Below are 22,284 nucleotides of genomic sequence, written 5' to 3' on the forward strand. Positions count from 1 at the left end.
TGTGTGTGTGTGTGTGCGTATGTGTGTGTGTGTGTGTGTGTGTCTATCAGGTCTGTCCTCTCCTCATCTAATATTGCTTCTTAATGGAGGTCACTTCGCCCAAAGTATGCAGCGATCCATTCTCTGTTTTATTATGCATTGGAAGCCTGACATGGAAGACCATTGTTCTATAAATACAGCAGTGTGTGTGTGTGTGTGTGTGTGTGTGTGTGTGTGTGTGTGTGTGTGTGAATTTCACAGGGTAAAGAGCACCATACAGTAGCACATGACCTCATGCTAAGTATTATATGCACTTTCCCTTTTTTTTTTTTCAACATCCTTTGACGCTAAAGAAGCACTGAGGTGTCTCTACTCAGAGGACAAGCAGGGGTGAAGTAATGAAGGGAGAGATTAAGAGCAGAGAGTAAAATGTAGACAGAGAGAAAGAAACGAAAAGGAAGATGATGTTGGAATTAGTGATTAAACTCTAGGGATCTGATGGATACATTTACAGAAAAACAGCCATTCAAACGTCTATGGGTCCAGTACAAGGACCATAATAATAATAATAATAAGAGAAGAAGAAGAAGAAGCAGTAATGTAAAAGTAACAAGTAATGGGCCTGTAAAAGCAGAGCAAATAATAACTTGCTAAAAGCAAAAGTGGAAAAAATGATGTTTTAGCTGTAATCAGTGCTATCTGTAGCCTGACAGATGTCTAATGGTAATGTGTTCCAGATATTTGGTGCATTTTATTCAGGTTATATGTTGGAATTATGCAGTATGTTGAAATTTATCAGACTACTATATGCAAATGTACTCAGTTCAAAGAGATGATTGTTTAAAACTGTGACAATTTAATACATAGTTGGTAGAAAACACCTTGTTAGTCTGTAGTTTCCCCAGGATTACCTCAGACTGGTTCATTATTGTGCACAGTGCTTTCACACTCATGTGAGCCAAAAAATGTGTTAAATCATGGCTGAAGCCAAAAATGATGCAACAAGATGGTAGAGAAAGTCAAGAATGGCCTTAGCTTTAACTTTAACCACGGAGTCCAATGTAAACAAAATAATTTACACGACTACAATAAAAAAAAAAGAGCTATTTTCTCTTCTGTTTTGTTAAGGTGACACAGCAAGGGATCAATTAAGAAGCTATTAAGGTAATAAAAATGAAGTATATCTTTTGATTTATAACTGACGTTAGTCACAAATGCAAATCAAAACTAGCAGACTAGCAAGCTACAGTATTTAGCGATCGCTAACAGTTGTTGGTTAGCATTAGCATGTTCACATCTCTACATTTATGGTTGATGCCACTGCTTCTTCTTTTTTTTTTTTTGCTGTTTTCTGTTTTTTATTTGGAAACTGATCGTGATTGTGAACCGTGGGATGCAGAACACCAGACCGATGATAAGAAGATGCAGTAGCTCTGGCTGCTTACTTTTGGAAATTTGGCCTGAGAATTACCAGGCTATGAGTATTTAAGCTTTTCACATGCTGTGTACTTTATACAGCTTTTGTGAGAAATTTCACGCATATGGTAGTACACATAGTATGACAATTTAAACAGAGCCATAGTGTTTGTTGTAGTTAGCTTTGCCTATGTCCAATACATGATTTGACTTCATTTGTATTGTCCTTTGTGGTGAGAATTATGAGGGGGTATTTAGCCTTCGAAATTTTAATCCTGTTCATTAAAATCATTTTTCAACATTGAATCTAAATAAGCAAAATTCTTTACAATATTTTTTGTTGTTGTTGTTGTTGTCGTCAGGTTGCATTTTGCTCTTAAATGAGTAACAGGGTTGAAAGTAGCATGGTTAAGGGTTTTATTTTTAGCATGGAATTAGCAAAAACAAAAATTGTGGTCAACTAGCACCCATGCTAATTGAATGAGGACATTTAAGACATGCAAATGACTAACATGCAGTATTTTACATGTTTTATATTCATTTATAAATAATCTACTTTCATTGTACAATTTGGGTTGTACAATCAGATTGTACTTTCGATGTGATTTTGTCAGGGACGGTCACCGATATCACTGAAAATAAAGGGGAAAAAAGAATGAGAGACCTTATTTTTCTTCTTCCTGTTGTCTTTAGGAAATTTTGGATGTCAACGTCCTGTTGAACTTGTAGAATATTCCACAAGAGCTTTGGAGTATTTTAATGATTATGTTTCAAGGTAAAAGCGTGGACGTCATACGTGATTCCCTTGTTATGGATGCATTCCTTGGAAAGAGATATTAGTATCCAGGTAAAACCTTTTCGAGTAAACACCCTATTGTTATTCAACCTACTTATTATTATTCTTCCCCTTCCATTTCTTCTTCTTTCCGTTAGGTTGTCTATGGCAGCCCATAGAACCGTCTGTTAAAAAGTTGTGAAATTTGGCACACTGATTGGGAAATGGCTAAGGAACATTCTGACTAAATTTGGGCCAAGTGCTGTGGATGTTCTAGCGCCACCATTGGGTCAAATTTGGGCCTATTTTGGAAGTACTTTTGAGTTAGTAATCTAGCTTAATCTCAATGTAGCTTAATTTCAACAGAGACACTGGCATAAAATATATTAATTAAAGAAGGTGCTCGAATTATATTATTTAGTTCGGATCCCTAATCACTTGAGGAAAATAAAATGTTTGCTGCTTTGAATCTCAATAAGAACACACTGTCTTGACTCAAATATTACTGGACAAAATTTGATAACAGCAATGAAATAAAAACAGTGCTTCGCAGTGGACTTTCAGACCCTACTGCAGATAAAAATAAAGGAGACGAAAAAAAGCAGACACACACACACACACACACACACACACACAAACACACACATTCTGCTCTGCATCTGGTCATGTTCCGTCTCTGGACAGACTCTTTGACATTTCAGCGCTCCAGTGCCGAGACACAGATAGTAACGCAGAGACACACTCATGTTTGTCTGAGAGCCTTCAGAGGACATCTGTGACATGTTTTCACCTTCTGAGAGCTTCTAGCTACATGATAAGTCTCTCTCAAATACACACACACACATACACACACACAAACACATACACACACACACACAGCCCTGGCAATCCATCAGCAGTGAAACACATTCCAGCATCATGGATAGTAGTGAGGTGAGGTGGAGGTACAGATGGAGAGAGAGAGAGAGAGAGAACGAGAGAGAGAGAGAGAGATATGAAATGGCCCCTAGAAAGGTCGTCTGTCATTAAGAGGTGTACAGACAGGAAGCCGCTCCCCTTCACTCTACCCTACCCTGACTGAATGAGGGCAGCGTATGTGTGTGTGTGTGTGTGTGTTTTCACTCTCTCTGTGAATATGAATGTCTAAGTGACTGATGTGATCATTTATGAATATAAATTATGAACACCCCCCCCCCACCCCACCCGCCCCTTTATATTATTGAATAATGCATTTTTTTGCTCTTGTCAGTTGTTTGCTTGCTGAGCCGTTGCTTGTTTGAGGAATCCTCTTCAGAAGTGCTGATGTGCCATCTGCCTGTAAATAATGCCTCATGTCACGTTAGAGACGAGACAGAAGGGAGGAAGGAAAGAAGGAAGTCGGGGAGGCGAAGCGACGGAGCAGATGCCGTGTTGGATTAGATAGGAACAGTGTAATGTGCCTGTATGAATTAGGCCTCTCAGGTGCGGCTTTTCTAACACAGTGAAACTCGTCGTGTGTTCGTGTGTGAACGGTTTGCGCTTTTACTCGATCGTGCATAACTCCATACTTTTATTTGTTATTGGGAAGAAAGAGGAATCTTCACTTGGGTTATATAAAGATATAATAACAAGATAAATGTCAAACATCTGTATACATATATATAGAGAGAGAGAGAGAGAGAAAGAGAGAGTACACTATGTGGTCAAATTTTGTGGACACCTGACCATCACTCCCATACTGTAGGCGGTTCTTCCCCAAACTGTTGTCATAGAAGGTTTTTGTGTACTGTAGCATCACAATTTCCCTTTACTGGAACTAAGAGGCCCAAATCTGTTCCAGCATGACAAAGCCCTGACCTCAACCCCACTGAACACCTTTGGGATGAACTGGAACACCGACTGCACCCCAGACCTCCTTACCCAACATCAGTGTCTGACCTCATTAATGAATGAACACAAATCAGCCTTGCTCTATTCTAAATCTCAAATCTAGTGGAAAGCCTTCCCAGAAGAGTGGACGTTTTTATACTCTATAACAAACGGGGAATAAATCTGAAACGAGCTGTTCAACAAGCACATATATTTCTGATGCTCAGGTCTCCATAAAGTTTTCACGTCTCTTTTCAAGTGTCTCAGACGAATTGCCATTGTTTAGCGATTCTAGTTTTCAGGAACTGAACAAACTTGGCTTCTCGGTTGCAGCCAATCGCACGCCTTCATGTCAGTTATTGAGCCGAAGACGGCCTTTTTTAAGAAGCGTTGACAAAACAGAACGCTTAAAGACGAATAAACAAAGACGTAGCGTATGCGTTTATTCCCCTTGCATCAGATTCAAAACAGATGTGTCCGTGATGCGAGTCAAGCACCGCTACAAAACAAATCATAACAACTTCGAATTGTCTTATTTATAAGCAAGAATTAATTGTTCAACATTAAAAGGTAACTGTTGTCACCATCCAGTCATGTTAGGAGTGATTTTATCTAGCTTAGACGAAAACCCCTTTGCTACAAAGTAACAATTAGCTGATCGGATGCTAAAAAAAATTTCTCTTCCTTTTGTAAATGCGTTATTATTTATAACACTTTTGAAATGATGTGGCACATCTGTATTTGGTACATCACATATGGTACATCATTTCTTCAACGTCCTGCAATATTTGAGCAATATGCGTATTCTCCATCCCATCCATCATACATACTGTACAGCACATGATGTTACTGTGGGTTAATATGTAAGTGTGTTTATGTAAAAGCATAAGATAAAGCAAGCGAGAGTCGTTCGATTAGAGAAAGCAAAAGTACCATGATCTTTCAGCATGTGAGAAGAGAGGAGAGCGAGCGTATCGAAATGTGTACGTTTGTGTATCCTCTCTTGTCTCAGTGCACGCCCGTTATCTTCCGCTAGCAGGTGATGTAATCAGCAAATGGAGGGAGCACTGTGGGGGGAAAAAAAAGCGTCTCTATCCCTCTCGGCCGAGCTGATCCACCGGGTCACCGAGAGAGGGGACAGGATATGAGAGACAAGAGAAATAAAGAGAGATATGGGATAATGTGTTATAGGGGAAGAGACGAACAGAGGGAGAGCGGTAGAGAGAGGTAAAGGGTCAGTGAGAGAGGGGTGGGAAAGTGGTACCACAAGGCAGATGGTATGAGATAGAGAAGAAAAAAAAACGTAATGTGCGAAATTAGAAAGCAGAGCAGGTAGGAGAAGGTGAGAAAACACAGAGAGAGAGAGAGAGAGAAAGAGAGAGAGAGAGAGAGAGAGAATGGGTGATTCCACAACTGTGGTGTACAAATATGAACGTAAATTAAAATACTTTTGTTTTTTTTTAAACCATCTATTTAAAATCTCTTTAACGGCTCTTTTTCGGCAAATCAAGCATTATATATATTTTAGTTCCCCAACACTCATTCAACCCCAGTAACCTGAACACATTCACCCCTATCGAATATGTATAATATTCCACAAGTCACATGCTCAACAGGAAGTTGCATCATCCAAATTTCCTGAAGATCCTGGGAAGAAGAAATGTTCTCTCATGTATATTTTCCAGTAATATTGACTGATGGGGTCACTTTCAAATGATAGCAAATCAGTACATCGTGGTCCTTCATTTTCATCATGCAGTTAGCACGGGTTCAAGCTGTTTATGTTCATGTTGTGTACTTGATAAGTCTATGCTTAAAAAAAAAAAAAAACCCTCAACCTTGTTACTCATTTAAGCATAAAATGCAGCCTTGTTTAATTAGCTGGGATTGGTTAACAGGATTTTCTGAACGGTTCATCGAATTCAATGTTAAAAAACTATTTTTAAAAAGTTGAATTTTTAATAGTTACAAGGGCTAAATGGCGCCTCGATCGTTTTATATTTAAGTCTAAATTAACGTGAATAAAGCACGTGTGCGAGAAAATGTAGGGCGCGGCACTGTTAAGATGTGATGTGACAAAAAGCACAGGTTTAAAGAAACCGTCGAATCAGACGAGAGGGATTTATGCGGTGTATTTGTTCTGTCAGTCATTTCCACGGCGTGTGTGCTACGACGTGAACTGAGCGCGCTCGGTGCGCTCGGCTGCCCTGACGAACAGCCTCTCTATTTTCAGCCGAGGAAAATGAAACGTATGGCAGGATTTACCTGCATGACAAATAAGGCAATGGGAATGAGAAGGCATGCTTCTGTGTCTGCAGACCGCCTACGCACGCGTACGGGGTCTCCACCGGAGAAATGTGTGTGTGCGCGCTCGAATATGCGCATGTCTGAGCGAGTCCGCTGCCGCACGAGCGACGAAAAGGAGGATGTGTGTCATTGGGAATACGGCATAGTGTGGATGTGTGAGATCGGGGTTTTCCGGCGAGACCGACCCAGACACACACGAGCAAACAAAGATGCTAGTTGTTCTCTGTGACATGTTTGTTTGTGAAGAAGACAGCTCTGCTTCGCTGCTTGGGAGAAGCTGTTATCAATAAGTCATTTAGCTGAATCAAGGAGGAATTAGTAGAAGCAGGAGAAAAGATGGCTGAAGCAGATGATGCCAAACCGCCAAGAAGCTACACTGCACGATATTAGTGGTTCGCATGCTTGACTCACAACTCCGTGGTTGCGGGTTCGAATCCCGGCATGCTCTTGCATGCTCTCCCCGTGCCTCGGCGAGTTCCTCCGGGTACTCCGGTTTCCTCCCGCAGTCCAAAGACATGCCTTGTAGGCTGATTGGTATTTCCAAATTGTCCATAGTGTGTAAATGTGTGTGTGATTGTGCCTTGTGATGATTGGCACCCCATCCAGAGTGTTCCCCACCTTGTGCCCTGAACTCCCTGGGATACGCTCTGGGCTCCAGGCGACCCTGTGTAGGATAAGCGGTATGGGAATGGATGGATTTAGCATGCCTTACACAAAAACAAACACAGCCTGATTGCTGATGAAGCACAGTATGAAAATAGCTATGTTTCTTTCCACTATACCCCTTTTGCAGAACAGACAATCTACCAGTTTTTCTTTCCCAGATACTGCTATCGATATTGAATCCTTGAGTATCAGCCACCTATCTGATTTTTTTTTTTTCTTTTAAAGCTAGTAAGTTGGTTTTTAAAAAAAAAAAAAATTTTAAATGAAGCAGTTAAAACATTACAATAAAAATTTCATATTAATATTAATGCCAGGTCTTCGTGTTATTAGTTTGGATGCCTCTCTCAAATACCCGTATAAATATACTTCAAACAGGAAGGAAGCTATTGAAGAAAAAAATATTTCAGACATTTGACCTTGCAGTGACCTTGTCTGGATCAAATCCAAAATCATACCATGATAATTCCATATAAACATGTGGTTAACTACTCGTTCTTGAGATATCATGCTAACAAGATATCATGCTAACAAAGTCCATGCTATCCCAGATGGACACATGGACAGACAACCCGAAAACCACCTACTGGGGGAAGCATGATAAAAAAAGACATTCTCTTTGTATGTATATATTTCCAGATAATATATATATATATATATATATATATATATATATATATATATATATATATATATATATATATATATATATATATACATAATCTTTTCCAAATCCAGTTCTGATATTTTCCATTCGTTACAGGATCGGATCAAATTCGTTCTTTTTTCCTCTGATGTCTAATCCACCGATTTTCGCTCATATCGGCCTGTGTTATCTCTTCTTGGTTCTCTTTTTTTTCTTTTTCTTATTTGTGCAGAAACTACTATAACAGACAGCTGCTCAGGCTCCATCTTAACAAAGTCATGATAGACAGCTCCCATTTATTTTTGTCAGAAAGCGTGATTTTTGGATCAGGCACTGTTCCGTCAGAGGTCTCTCCGTGAAAGATTGCACAGCCGAACATCCACCAAACAACTGATCGCCAGAGATAAAAGTCATATACTGTGAGCGGTACGGCGATTCTGAAATGTCGAAAGTCATAGTGTCTGATTGACATCAGGATCTAGATATGTTTAAGACACGTTCAACATAAGCCACAATCCTATAGGGTGCAACTTTCACAAACCGACTGATATGGCGAAAAGAAATCTTACTTAAAGACTATTTCTGGATTTTCAGAGGTTTATCAAAACCCCTGATACACTTCTACTGCTGGGGTTCCTCTCAGTCTCCAGACCTTCCTGAGTCATCCCATCTGCTTGACACTTTTCTGGATCACGCTAATTAGACTAGACATGGATAAACGATCTGGCAGGCGAAATGGATTTTTTCATCCAAAATTTTTTTGAACCAATTTTTGAACCAACTCTGCTACTTGTCTGATAGATGGTGCTGTGATTCAAGGCCTGCTCTCTTTAACTGTGTTAAATCAAACCTGTTTTCCAAACATCAGAAAACACGCTCAGAAAATGAGTCTATCATGGGCACAGTCTCGCCCAAACTGTCCCATGAAAGCCCCTTATGGCCTCAGATTCCTGTTCTTGGCTGACAGGAGTGGCACCCGATACGGTCTTCCGCTGTTGTAACCCATCCGCCTCAACGTTTGACGTGTCCAGTCTTCTGAGATGCTTTTCTGCTCACCACGGTTGTAAAGAGTGCTTATTTGAGTTACTATAGACTCCCTGTCAGCTCAGATCAGTCTGCTCATTCTCCTCTGATCTCTCTCATCAACAAGGCGTTTCACCCTGCAGACCCTCAGCTCACCGGATGTTGTTTTGTTTTTCGCACCACTTTGTGTAAACCCTAGACACTGCTGTGTGTGAAAACCAAGGAGATCAGCAGTTTGTGAAATACTTAAATCAGCCTATCAGGACCTAGCAACCACGCCATGATTAAAGTCACAGAGATCACATTTTGTTTTCCACATTCGGAAGTTTGACGTATCTGCATGATTTTATGCATGGTGCTGCTGCCACATGATTGGCTGATTGGATAACCGCATAAACGTGCATAAACGTGTGAATGTATGCTGCCTTCAAAGCCCATCTCAAACTGATTTTTGTTTCTTGTTGGGTTTTTTTTTTTTTTACAGCGAAGCGCTACCTTATAAGACAACACTCCATCAAGCACCAGTGGTGAGACTGTGAACAAATAAAGAGGTCCTGACTGATTAGCGATGGGAATAGAGTGTAATATAAAACTGAAGTGTGTTGGACAATGTATGGCTATATCTATACAGGTGCATGTATCTGTTAATACGTGCGAGTGCGTGTAAACTGGATGTGACACAACTTTATTACCCCCCCCCCCCACACACACACACACACACACAGCACATACGCAAACGACAAAGAACTATATCACCGTCTCCATCAGAAGTGTCACGTATAAATGACCTGGAGTGAGATCTGCGGCAGATTCCCAGCACGCTGCTCCGGGGCTGGCGAAATGTCACTCTGACAACCTGACATCAGCTTGAAACCCAGGGACCCTGACGAACGCAGCCTGAATGGGGAAAAGGTGGATTTCTCTTCCCATCTGTTTCCCTCTCTATATTTAATTTATCGTCCCATTATAAATGAAACAGACATATCTAATATTTACCAGCAGTCCACACGGGAACGCTCAAACATGTCTGGAAGGGAAGGGGGGAGGGATCAGCACAAATGCCAAACCTGAACCAACACCCACACCCACAACCACACACACACACACACACACACACACACACTATACTGAAATGCGTTAAAAAGGAAAGGCAAGTTGGGAATGGAGAAAGGACACAACTTTGCCCTCCTGGACAGATTATAAATTGATATCACAGAGGACAGTGAAAAGGGGGAAGGGCAGACAACGCTATGAGAAATACACTATGGATAAAAACATCCTGAGTCATTTCATGAACTCACAGTAAAGCAACGTTTTCACATTATATCCCTTCGGTTTTTCTCATATTTTTTTTTCTTAATGATTAGCGGGCCTCATTGATCAAACTGGATATGAGCAAATGTGAGTTGTAAATCGTCTGCAGGAGTGTTTATAGAAGAAACGTCTTACCCGGGAAAATCCGGCTCAGAAGAAAACGTTGTATCCTACGAGAGCTCCTGAGTTTGTATATAAGTCTCACTTTGCGAAAGAAAGCAATCCAAAACACATCCCTAGCCATTCAATTAGGGCGAAAGGTATGTGCTGCGTCCCAATTCGTCTACTATCCGTCCTAAATGGTATCTTCGATTAGAATTAGTGCGTATGTTGAAACGAGTATCCCGAAGGTACCCAGGTCGTCTACTATTTGCGGTATATTTTCAAAGTGTGGAGCCGTGGACACTTTTTTTCAGCTAATATTGTCCACAACACTTTGCGTGAGGGAGGAGGAGTTTTGTGACGGCTTTTTAGAGCACACATTTTAGAGAGGTGTAAATGAAATTTGGAAAAAATAAATCAAGGGAATGGTAAATTCAATTATCTAGCATATAAATTATATAAGGAATAATGAATGAAGAAAAGCTGAAATGTAATGAGGAGTTTGTTTACGGTGACGGAGTGCGTAACTAGGCAACAGCGTTCCCTTCTTTGGAACCTGGAACCTATCCCAGGGAGCATGGGGCACTAGGCGGGGTACACCCTGGACGGGGTGCCAATCCATCGCAGGGCACAATCACACACCCATTCATACTCTACGGACACTTCGGACACGCAAATCAGCCTACCGTGCATGTCTATGGACTGGGGGAGGAAACCGGAGCACCCGGAGGAAACCCCCACAGCACGGCGAGAACATACAAGCTCCGCACACACAGGGCAGAGGTGCAAGGCAAACATGCTGCCCCCTAAGCCACTTTGTCCCTCGGAGTAGAAAGTATTCTTTCTAAGTTTTCTTGGAAATGTAATTAAGAGTACAAGTATTCACTTCCACTAATGCTCAAGTAATGTATAAATATGGCAAAATAATAGAAGTATAGTATAGTAATGAAGTAAATGGTATGAAAGACGTATAAAGGGCATGCAATAAGATTTTTCTGATCATAAAGCCTACAGAGTTTCAGTGCCAGGATAAATAATCAAAAACTGGACATCTAATATGTCTTGACTCACAACATTTTATTTCCATTAGATTTTTTTGCCTGAACCATTACTTCAACAACAATGCTGTGTGACGCCACACACCCTCCATCCAGCTCATGAGAGTTCCCGACTGCAGCATCTGTGTGGCAAACACACATCAATTTGCTCCACAGTGTAGTGTGCCTCACGTGTGTCCTGCTCTCTCTCTCTCTCTCTCTCCCCCTCTCTTTCCTTTCCACATAAGTGTGCCTAGGTCATTTATGCTGCATTATTTCTATCTCTCTACTGCCCTATCCATCCATCATATACTCCCTTTCCCTCCATCCCTCCATCACCTCCCTATCTCTGTTCCATTAAATAAATTGAGTTGTAATAATCTTCTCTGATGTGCATCCCTGATATTGGTGGATGGACACAGCAGCCTTTTTTTTTTTATTCTTTTTTTTTTATTACCCCACTTTCAGCCCATCCTGGACGCTCCATAATCCTTTGCACTCCCTTCAGAAGATTACAATATAAAAAAGAAGCAGTGAAAAAGAGAGAATGAATTGTCCTACAAAAGTGCTTCAGGGCTGCATATATATATATATATATATATATATATATATATATATATATATATATATATATATATATATATATATATAATTTAATAATATGCAGTGCATGTACAGTCATATTTTCATATAATGATATTTTCTTAACCCTTTATATCTGTTTATGATGTTATTATGATACATCATTACCAATAATTCCTACATTACATTACTACAAAAATGTTCCTCGTATTAATTCGTATATTCATTATAGAGAATTGTCTTCTCTAGGAACACATACACTCTGTTACAGGGTTCAATACAGAACCTTAAGTGTTTCTCATGCACAGTATGGGACACCCCTTCATAACTATTCAAAATAGGGATGTAACAGCTAATCGATAAAATCGATTATAATCGATAATTAAAATAATGGACAACGGATTTCATTATGAATTAGTCGTGTCTGTGACGTCACTGTGGATGAACAACCCCCAACCCGAACCCCTTATGAGCCCAAATGGTCACGTTCAACAAGATGTGGCCATTTTATTTGTCTCTAAGTGGAAAATCGTTCTACAAGGGTTCACTAAACATAATAGATCGCATAATAAGAATCTTATTTCCTAAAAATGTACAATTTCTATGGCGAAAACAGTGCATTCGTTTTACAAGATAATTCCTATAAATGTTAAATAACATCAGTCATCTATAGTATGCAAATATAAGCTATATAAACCGAGGCGTTTCTGCTCCTCTTTGTTTTCGCATCTCATTTTTCAGACACTTCAGCCATCGGCATGAGAGCAGGTCCGGCAGACCCAAACAAATCGATAGAGTAATGCAGACAACAATCAACTGTAATCAAAACCCGGTGAGAGGATCAGAAGCTGCCATTTGATCTACAGTCAAGTGTGCGTGTGTGTGTGTGTGTGTGTGTGTGTGTGGACAGTACCCCAGCATCAAAATACTACAAGAGCCGAGAGCTACAGTGAGGGAAAGAAGTATTTGATCCCCTGCTGATTTTGTACGTTTGCCCACTGACAAAGAAATGATCAGTCTATAATTTTAATGGTAGATTTATTTGAACAGTGAGAGACAGAATAACAACAAGAAAATCCAGAAAAACGCATGTCAAAAATGTTATAAATTGATTTGCATTTTAATGAGGGAAATAAGTATTTGACCCTCTCTCAATCAGAAAGATTTCTGGCTCCCAGGTGTCTTTTAAACAGGTAACGAGCTGAGATTAGGAGCACACTCTTAAAGGAAGTGCTCCTAATCTCAGCTTGTTACCTGTATAAAAGACACCTGTCCACAGAAGCAATCAATCAATCAGATTCCAAACTCTCCACCATGGCCAAGACCAAAGAGCTCTCCAAGGATGTCAGGGACAAGATTGTAGCCCTACACAAGTCTGGAATGGGCTACAAGACCATTGCCAAGCAGCTTGGTGAGAAGGTGACAACAGTTGGTGCGATTATTCGCAAATGGAAGAAACACAAAAGAACTGTCAATCTCCCTCGGCCTGGGGCTCCATGCAAGATCTCACCTCGTGGAGTTGCAACGATCATGAGAACAGTGAGGAATCAGCCCAGAACTGCACGGGAGGATCTTGTCAATGATCTCAAGGCAGCTGGGACCATAGTCACCAAGAAAACAAATGGTAACACACTACGCCGTGAAGGACTGAAATCCTGCAGCGCGCGCAAGGTCCGCTGCTCAAGAAAGCACATATACATGCCCGTCTGAAGTTTGCCAATGAACATCTGAATGATTCAGAGGACAACTGGGTGAAAGTGTTGAGGTCAGATGAGACCAAAATGGAGCTCTTTGGCATCAACTCAACTCGCCGTGTTTGGAGGAGGAGGAATGCTGCCTATGACCCCAAGAACACCATCCCCACCGTCAAACATGGAGGTGAAAACATTATGCTTTGGGGGTGTTTTTCTGCTAAGGGGACAGGACAATTTCGCCGCATTAAAGGGACAATGGACGGGGCCATGTACCGTCAAATTTTGGGTGAGAACCTCCTTCCCTGAGCCAGGGCATTGAAAATGGGTCGTGGATGGGTATTCCAGCATGACAATGACCAAAACACACGGCCAAGGCAACAAAGGAGTGGCTCAAGAAGAAGCACATTAAGGTCCTGGAGTGGCCTAGCCAGTCTCCAGACCTAAATCCCATAGAAAATCTGTGGAGGGAGCTGAAGGTTCGAGTTGCCAAACGTCAGCCTCGAAACCTTAATGATTTGGAGAAGATCTGCAAAGAGGAGTGGGACAAAATCCCTCCTGAGATGTGTGCAAACCTGGTGGCCAACTACAAGAAACGTCTGACCTCTGTGATTGCCAACAAGGGTTTTGCCACCAAGTACCAAGTCATATTTTGCAGAGGGGTCAAATACTTATTTCCCTCATTAAAATGCAAATCAATTTATAACATTTTTGACATGCGTTTTTCTGGATTTTTTTGTTGTTATTCTGTCTCTCACTGTTCAAATAAATCTACCATTAAAATTATAGACTGATCATTTCTTTGTCAGTGGGCAAACATACAAAATCAGCAGGGGATCAAATACTTTTTTCCCTCACTGTATCTGAGCGAGACGTACAGTAAGCCACTCATTAAAGACATATATGAAGAAAATCACATAAAGAGATCAATGTCCTTTATGCTACTACATGCCACAGACAAGCACGTCTTCCTGAACGTGTTTGTCTTCTCTCTAACACAATGTGATTCTGCACATGAAGGACTTGATGATGATCTGTTGATTATAATTACGGGGGTTAGATTGCGAACACAGGAACCTCTGCAGTGCACAAGTCTGAAGTCGAGGGTAACTCATACAGAAGATCAGTATGAAGTAATCAGATCAAAATGTACACTATTTTTATATATAGTGCCACCATATGCCAACATCCCCTCTCTCACATTCCGAGTGATTACCACAGTGCACAGTGAGGTTAAAGAAAACAATAAAACTAAACAAACTTCCGATCGCGAAATGCTGCATTCACACTAGCTAGCGACAACAAATACTCGCCTGACATAGAGCATCCATTTCAGTGACGGCGGCAAGCGACGGCGTGCTAAGCGACATGTGAGTTGAGATTTTCTCAACCGTATTGTATGTAAATTAGCTACGGTATGTTGGAGTAAAGCGACAAGTACAAATGATTGGCTCGAACGATTTTTCACACCAATCATGTGGTCCTTGTGATACTTTTTTTTTTTGGCTACTACCTTTTCTTATTGGAACTAAACAAACTATTAATGTATAGTGCACATGCACAAGCAACAAACTACAAGCACCTAAAGCTAGTTAGCTATACCACAAACTACATGGAGATGTAGCTTAGCTACACTGAAGCTTAATCCATGTTTGATGTCACCTCTTCTGCTAAATACTGTACAGTTGATGGTCATAAGTTTACATACGCCTTGCAGAATCTGCAAAATGTTAACAATTAAACAGAAATAAATAATAAGAATTCCATTTTGTTTTTTTTTGTTTTTTTTTTTAAAAATAGCCCTGAAGAAGCTATTTCACATAACAGACATTTAAATTTAGTCCAGAAAACACAATAATAACTGAATTTACACAAATGAACCAGTTGAAAAGTTTACACACGCTTGATTATTAATCCTGTGTGTCGTTACCTGGATGATCAACGACTGTTTTTATGTTTTGTGAGAGTTGTTCATGAGTCCCTTGTGTGTCCTGAACAGTTAAACTGCCCACTGTTCTTCAGAAAAATCCTCCAGGTCCTGCACATTCTTTGCTTTTCCAGCATCTTCTGCATATTTGACCCCTTTCCAACAGCGGCTGTATGATGCTGAGATCCATTTTTTCACACTGAGGGCAACTGAGGGACTCGTACACGACTATTACAAAAGGTGCACACATTCACTGATGCTCAAGAAGGCAACACGATACATTAAGAGGCAGGGGGGTGTAAACTTTTAAACAGGATAATCGATGTAAATTATTATTATTTAGTTTAAAGATCTTATTTTTTTTTCATTTAGTCCTGCCCTTCAAAGCTACGTAAGAAATTAACATGTTTCCCAGAAGACAAAATAATAACAACTTACACTGATCATATTGTTCAAATGTTTACACGCCCCTGGCTCTTAATGTATCGTGTTGCCTTTTTAAATTGTTCAGTTTACATCGTGAAGATCAAATGCAGCATTTACCAGTAAGAATAACTACTGGACTAGTTTTTCTATATTAATAGAAGGAATGTTACCAAGAGATCCAGGAGCATCATGTTCTAAACTCTTTCTACTTTTAGTTCCAGATAAAATATTCAAATGCCCAACACTTTTAAGGGAATCATCCTCCTTTTTTTTTTATTTATGTACTATTATAAAAAATTTTTTTATCCTTGCAGACTTTATTCCCTGCAGTCTGTCTGATGCTAAAATATTCGTCGTTTTCTTGTATGATACAAAATTCTACACTATAAAGAAATCACAGCTTTATATAAAGTATTCATCTCTACACAGCACATCGTAATACCCCAAACAGATATCCAGAAAACATCTCTGTGGATCGAATACAACAATCAATGTTCTCTCTCCTTCTCACTCTTTGTCCTGTGGAAGACATTTTTTATTTTATTATTTTTTTTAAACCAAACTAATACTGCATTCTGTATTCAAAATCTGTTCTACTTTGCTTTAATGTATTCAGCTGGAGCTGAGAAAAAAAAAAAAAACAGGGCAGAAAAATAAACCTGGGAAGAAACGACTTTTCTTTCTGCTCCCTTGCTTCTGTTTCTTTTCTTTTTTTTTAATGCAGAGCTAAGTATCTTTTGGGAGCGGTCTGGTTATGCGAGATGAATAAAAGCCTGGTATAAAAAGAGAGCAGTTTCTGAGAGAGAGAGAGAGAGAGAGAGAGAGAGAGAGAGAGAGAGAGAAAGAGAGAGCGAGAGAATGAAGCGAGTAAAGAAGATTTACTTCAGCCAGTAACATCAGACTTGATTGGCAGACAAAGAAGGCCAGGCGAACCATCTCTATGATCAGACTTTATGATGTCTTGGTAGGGGAAAAAAAAAAACAAACGAATGCTGAATGATGCTTTTACTAAAAGCTCTAATGTCAAACCCACGTTTGAGGAATTAATTGGACTGCAGGAAGTGCACCAGCGGTAATACATGCTGTACGCGAGACACAAAACTAGTATATAATTATCTAATCATTTATCTATGCCAGATCTATGTTTTCCTCTCTCAGGTGATTTTTGTGATTTCTGCACGCATTTAGCAAAGGTTTGTTTACCTCTTTTTCCATCACCTTCTTTTCAGTGAATGAAATAGCTGTGCAAGTACGTCTTCAGCCTTACACGCCCCTCGGCCAATGTTTCGTTTTTTTTTTTTTTTGGTTCTCGGTTCCTTTAATGACATGCAGTGTGAAATGAGACCAAACCGAGTAGAAATGAACCGAAAATGATGAAAGTTTGCTCTGATTTGGACTCAGAAAAAGGAGTCGTGAAAGCACCTACTCCTGGTTGTTCGAGCTGTAACACACCCATGTTTAGGGAGGACATGTTAATAAAATGATTCTGTGAATGAAGTGTATTAGTAAAAGGAAAACACCTAGATAGATAGGGCTGGGAATCACTGCTCTGAAGGATGGGTTAACCTAACCTCACGTAAATTTGATTTCTTAGAGAGAGAGCAGGGGAGAGAGAGAGAGAGAGAGAGAGAGAGAGAGAGAGAGAGAGAGATTTCAATAAATACCCTCACAAATTAAGTCACAAGCTACAAGTTTAACCACTCTGACTGTAAATCAATATCTTCTAGAGTAGCTAGGAGCTAGAATTAAATGAATATTATGCTAAGTGAACAACAGGTTTTTCATGTAACTGTGAGTCAATTGCTTCTCGATTAGCTAGGCCCTAGCAGTAAAGAAATATTATGCTCAGTAGACAGAGGATATACCTAATGTCATATATTTTCTTTTATAGAATCACATCACATCATACATCCTCTTTTTAGCTACAGTTCTCCGTGTACTAGGAATTGACGCTAACAAGCTAACTGTCTCTGCTAACCTCACTTCCAGCTTAGAGGGAGTGAACAAGACAAACAGGCTTTGTAAAGTCCTTACTGTATGATTACTTTCTGATTTGTGTGATATATTTAAAACTAATACTTAGGAGCTTATGCTACTAACCCTTGTTACCAGCAAAGATGCTAACAAGCTAAATTTCTCAGCTAACCAGAATGCTAGCTTAGAGGAGTTGAACCTGGCATGAAATCATTCTGAAGTGAGAATGTAAATGCTTTGCAAACAGATGGCTGTGGTAATGATTCAGGCTCCTAAAACTCTTTGAAACAACCATTTACAACGATCAGTAAATCCCTGTTCTTCTCATATGCGACTGAACATCTGTGTCTGTACTGCATCATGGACAATCTCTTACAAATTGGTTCACGCTAATATAAAATGTACTTCTGTAGTCATGACAGTGATTTCCCTGCGGGGAAAAAAAAAACCCCAACAGAAACCTTCATGAAATTTGTAATGGTTTTAATGGTTATAATAGGACTTGTATTGGTTTTAATGGAAACTGTAATGGTCCTTGTGGGTCTCTACTGGTAATTTGTTGCCTTTTATTGGCGGCATGTTATGTCTAATGGATACCATTAAGGACCAATAATGGTAATGGTTTTAATGGTTAGCTGATGGTTTTATTTTATTTCCTACCACTATTAACTTTATTATTATTATTATTATTATTATTATTATTATTATTATTATTATTATGGCAATATTGGTTGATGGTTGATCTTACCTTAAATAATTAAATGAGTTTTAAATTAAATTCTGAATCCCACCACTGCTTCTACTCCCAAAACCCAACAAAAACGCATGAGCACATCCATCTTATCAGTTTAACTGTACAGATCACGCTGTGGTTTTATCCGACCCCAACCCCAAACACCCGGGGTTGGTAGATACGGGATGTGTTCGAACATTTGGCTGGGGTCCTTGTTGAAATGAAATGAAATCTGATTATAACACTGCAGCCGAATACCTTTGAGATCTTTTCATTACGAATGTAATGACACCCCTGGTGGAGTTGTTTTCCGCTTGCATTCACCCGATCTACAAATGAACAGCATTTAGCAGGGGTGCTGGAAATAAAGCCTATAGATTGGATTATGATGCCATTTGTAATCCCTCTTTTACACCAGAACATGCCCCGCTCCCATCTGTATATTATACAGTGCTTGAAATTGGACAATATTGCGTTTTTAGATCAGACTTTACTGAATAAAAGAGAATTCAAAATTTATTTACAATTTTTTTTTTAAATACATTTTTCCAGATATTACTGCATCCCTCCAGTCATTTCTCTCAGTGGATGTTTATAAGTGCACCTGCAAAAAATGTGACTTGGAACAAGATAAACTGCCTTCAAAGCATGACACCTGCTCTCACTGGTATTTAACTTTCCAGTAAAACCTGTCAGTTATCGTGCATGTCGGTTCCGCAGAGTCCTACTCCAACAGTGTGCAACTTTTGGGGTTTTCTCAACAAAAACACGGCCATGGATATATGCGCATTGAAATCTTCTAATCAATATCATCAAATTAATCATGGCTACGTATTCATGTATTCATTTCTGGGTCATATTCATTCCTGTTTCAATACGGTCTTCATCTTAAGTTCTACATAAAAGAATGTTGGGAAATGGACATATTAAAGGACAGAAAATTTGGCATCAACAACATCATCCGAAATGTTCCCCGAGCTACGTTCCACAAACCCAATTACTCTTATTACCACCACATATGAAGTACCAGTGTGTACTATTCATGCGGCGCAGCTCATTAGAGCAGCATTGTGTCTGAGAAAACGCTCTTCGCTACGCTGATCACAGATTCTGCAGCTTCATGACCCGTGCCTCAACTAAATGACTAAATTACAGTGATGCAGATAATTCGGCACATGCGGACAGGGTGAGAGGCGATGATTTTAATTGCAGCTTTTCTAATGACTGAGTCAATGAGTGTAAGAGCCAAGTAAAAGCAGAGCTGACTTTCATGTGCATCCGCACTAATTGCAAATCCAAACAGGCATCTTAAAGATGAAAGCTGATTTGTGTGTGTGTGTGTGTGTGTGTGTGTGTGTGAAAGTAATGAGTTGCACGTCACATGACCAAGATGACAGAGGGAGGAAATGAAAAATTGCTGCGCTGTACAGTTGTACTTGCACTGATAATGTATAACGAGAACACTGAAATTAAATATATACAGTATATATAATGATTACAGAAACCCGTTGTTTAGTGCAAGGGGAGCTGGTATAAATATGCTAGCATGGGTAAGCCTTACTGTCTTTCAAAGATATCATCAGGACAGCAGTGCATTCATTTTTAGCACCCACATCACATTATTCGCTCTTAACAAACGCCTTAAAGTGGCTTATTTTGGATTGTTGTGGAACCATGAGCAACAGCACCACCTATGGTCATAAAAAATACATGATTTCTTTCTAGCCCAGACTGTAGATTCATCTACAGCGGCCTATCAGTGTGTGTCAGGGGATTACACAGAGTGACACTCCCCTTAGATTTGAACTCCATTTGGGCTGATATTTTTCAGACACATCGATTACATGTCACCAGCAGTGATTGAGAAGGCGCATATGAAATACAATTGTGTACAAGGTGGATTATTTACTCGATCATACTCTTTCCTCGAAAAAAATGCCTTTGGAGGAGAATCTAAAAGTAGACAGACTAAGCACGTATTGTCCAGTCTAATTTAAAAATTTGAAATCATGAATGTAGTAGTTGCCTATGTGTCTTTAAGCATGTGTGTGTATGTGTAATAGTTTCCCCACGTCGTTGATTATTATGCCATCAATGAGACCTCATGAATTTTTGAATTTCCCCTTGGGGATCAATAAAGTATCTATCTATCTATCTATCTATCTATCTATCTATCTATCTATCTCATGATATAATGCATTGCTCAACACTAATAGTTTCATTGTTGAGTTATTGACAGATCTTAGATTTTACCCCTCCCATCTAATATCATGACCATCCCCCTCTGGTCCGGTGTCCTCCTTAATTCCTCATGTACTGGATGCATTTTTGATGATGCTGCATTGTCCTTTCCTGCCATTTTTTAGCTCCCACAGTTTGACCTTGGTATATGAGGTGGTAATTACTGAGGAATATGTACGAGGAAGGAGGAGACTAATCCATAATATATCCTGGACATTGAAGAAGTGAACTGTCTAAGAGACGCCATCGGTAACTTGTTATTTAGGGAGCATGCGAGAATGATTCAAAGTCAAACCAAGATCACTTGGCTTGGTATTCCCAATTTAATTCTAATCAGGTAAAATCTGTCCTGAAACCCGAGGCCAATAAGACATAGAAACAGCTCCCAAGTTTTCTTATGCAAAAACAAGCTGTTTATATAGCGGATTTCTTCTTAAAAGACACTAAAATAAATATAAATCTACATACCTACAGTATAATCTGGAAACGTTTAACTGCTGGAATTCTTTGGTTATAAAGATTTCGCACGAACACCAAGGTTATTAGACATACAGTACTGTAAATGCTCACCCTATCTAGTTGTATGCAATAACGATACTCTCCTATAAATCACATGCCCAGATATGATCATTTCTACAGTAATGATTTTTCCCCAGCACACCTACATCCAGGCATCTGGAGATTGCCATATCTAACGTATGGAGTCAATGTCATCCTCAAGGACACAACTTCATTATTAAATAGTGAGAGTGAGCAGATGCGATGTAAAAGCCTAACTGCTAATGTCACCTCTAATGTCTAGGAAAGACTTCGCTTGACAGATATGTTTGTTATCAATATCATGTTTAGGATATATATATATATATATATATATATATATATATATATATATATATATATATATATATATATAAAACATTCCTTCAGATCAAATTAGAAATGTTTTCTACTGGGACACGTTACATATTCTGCCAGCGCTACACTGAGCAAATGGAAAACATAATTGACTTTCAAACACAGCGTGGTGCCTCGTTTATCACTGTATAGTTGAGAAAGAAAAAAAAAACGCATTATCCTCATTATCTGTAAATGATCTGTAATCTTTACGCTGAACAACTAGGCTTGTCAAGTAAATTGAAGTTTGCTTACTTTCGAAGGGTTAATCGCTCTCTCTTAGCACATAGGCCTGTTATATACCCTCTCAGGTGGAAAAGCACTCAACTGAGGTTTTAACCTCAGTAGTTTTACTTTTAGGTAGAAGAAAATGTTCGTAGAAGACCATAATGATGAAGAGACATGTCCTAAAGGACCATGATTGAGAATCATTTGAGAATACATTTACACTGTTTGTACAATGGAGGAACAATAATGTACATGTACAGTAGTCTACATTTGAATCTGACAGAGCTGTGACAGTGTTTCAGTAGCCTATACGCTTTCAGCTTTATGAATGTTACTACTGGAAAGCTTTTCTGAAAGGAAAAGCCTCATTTGTAAGGTTCTACATAGACCCTTCTTCCAAGGAGACATACTGAGGGACCCTTTAGAGTGCACATTTGACTTTGTATTTTAAAACTTTTATAACTGATATAGAAATTGC

General features: G+C 39.4%; 1 protein-coding gene across 1 annotated transcript in view; it reads right to left on the bottom strand.

Moving 5' to 3' along the window:
• hcn4 (hyperpolarization activated cyclic nucleotide-gated potassium channel 4) overlaps positions 1-22,284 on the bottom strand; it is a 102,995-nt gene that overhangs the window by 79,984 nt on the left and 727 nt on the right. The window lies entirely within an intron of this gene.

The sequence above is a fragment of the Ictalurus punctatus genome, chromosome 4 (genome assembly GCF_001660625.3).
Source record: "Ictalurus punctatus breed USDA103 chromosome 4, Coco_2.0, whole genome shotgun sequence".
NCBI lineage: Eukaryota > Metazoa > Chordata > Actinopteri > Siluriformes > Ictaluridae > Ictalurus > Ictalurus punctatus.